The 1,962-nt window shown below is 42.5% G+C and overlaps 1 protein-coding gene across 1 annotated transcript in view; it reads left to right on the top strand.

The window, feature by feature from the left end:
- Nucleotides 1–1,962, top strand: part of dtnbb (dystrobrevin, beta b) — a 302,359-nt gene that overhangs the window by 8,389 nt on the left and 292,008 nt on the right. The gene's annotated exons all lie outside the window — the stretch shown is intronic.

Raw genomic sequence — 1,962 nt, 5'->3', positions numbered from 1 at the left:
GGATGGATGGATGGACGGACGGATGGATGGATGGATGGATGAACGGATGGATGGATGGATGGATGGACGGATGGATGGATGGATGTAATTTCCAATCCCCCCTCATCACTCTGAGACGGGGACAATCACAGATGAAGCTTTCTTTAAAGGGCTGTCTGCTACATTTCATGTCTGAGTTTTAAACTGAAATCTTTTTATGTTGACGATGGTTTAATCTTTATTGGTCCATGCCTGATCCGTTCACCCCCCCCCCCCCCCCATTATTCTTCAAGCTGCTGTGTCGCATGGTAACTTGAGTTAATGACTGTGATTACAGGAAGCAGTTTCATGATCTGCCTCTCGGGTCCAAACTGAATGAACAACAATCCCTTTTGTGCTCAAAAGGTGGATACATCAAAATGAAGCAGCTGGCCACATGTGGCTTTGAAACAAAGAACGTCTGAATTAGTCCGGCTTTTAAAAATCTGCATCTTTTTATTTACATTTACATCATAATTATTCCTATATTATTCCATTCAGTTTATTTCTGTAGCTCCAAGTCACATCAGAAGTCGTCTCAGGACACTGAACAGAAACTTTCAGACATTAAAAAAGATGATCAGTAAAAATTATCTGAGGAAGCAGCAGATTGAGTTGAATCTTCACTTCATCACAGTCTCCCATCCTGAGCGAGCACAGAGGAGACAGTGGGAAGAAAAACTCCCTTTAACAGGAAGAAACCTCCAGAAGAACCAGGATCAGGACGAGCGTCCATCTGCTTCATCTGGCTGGTTTGAGAGGACAGGAAGTAGAAACAAACACAACAGGTCCAGGTGTACTTTCTATAGTCCAGGTGTACTTTCTATAGTCCAGGTGTACTTTCTATAGTCCAGGTGTACTTTCTATAGTCCAGATGTACTTTCTATAGTCCAGATGTACTTTCTATAGTCCAGATGTACTTTATATCTGAAGAAAGACAAAAACATGTTAAGGTGGAAATAATTACAATTACAAACAGGAAGAGTAGAGCATGTAAAGAAGCAGCAGAGAGGTAATGTGGTCAGTTTGTCCTACAGCAGTCTGAGCTTATAGCAGCAGAACTAAGGGACAGCTCAGGAAACCCAAGCCAACCCTAACTATAGGATTTATCAAAAAGAAACGTCTTCAAACTGGACAATGTGTCAGCCTCATGGACAGAAACTGGAAGTTGGTTCCACAAGAGAGGAGCCTGAGAACTGAAAGATCTTCCTCCCATTCTGCTTTTGGAAACTCTAGGAACCACAAGTAAACCTGCAGTCTGAGAGTGAAGTGCTCTGTTAAGAAAATATAGAAGAACAAGATGTGTAATAAACACTCTGGATGCAACAGTAACACTTGGTTGTTTAGTCTTTAACAGCCTCAGTTCTGAAGAAGTTAGTTGTGTTTGAGATGTAAAAAAAGACAGAAACTATGATTCTTATGAACTCATGTTTTATTCACAGTGGAGCTTAATTAACAGATCAAATGTTAAATGAACGTATTGTAGCACTCTTTGGACAAAATGGGGCAGACGTGGTTCCTTAGAGAACTTTACTAAATGACTTTTTTAAATACGTGAATGTTTCTGTTCAGTGCCCTGAGACAACTTTGTTGTGACTTGGTGCTATAGAAATAAACTGAACTGAATAGAGGGAGGGCAGCTGACCTGGGAGCAGAAAGTTGCAGGTTTAACTCCTGTTTCACAATTTTTAGACACAAATTTCTGCACACTGGCACACCTCTGCCCATCTTTACTTCTCAGAGAACCAGCCTCTCTTCAATGGTCCTGTCGTACCCCGTCCTCCTGCAGACCTGCTGCCAGTTAACTGGACTGAGATCCCGTCCTCCTTAAGACCTGCTGCCAGTTAACTGGACTGAGATCCCGTCCTCCTTAAGACCTGCTGCCAGTTAACTGGACTGAGACCCAGTCCTCCTGCAGACCTGCTGCCAGTTAACTGGAATGAG

This window comes from Nematolebias whitei, chromosome 21 (assembly GCF_014905685.2).
Source record: "Nematolebias whitei isolate Nwh7 chromosome 21, NemWhi1, whole genome shotgun sequence".
Taxonomy (NCBI): Eukaryota; Metazoa; Chordata; class Actinopteri; order Cyprinodontiformes; family Rivulidae; genus Nematolebias; species Nematolebias whitei.
The sequence above is the reverse complement of the archived record's forward strand: the minus strand, read 5'-3'. Positions and strand labels throughout refer to the sequence as shown.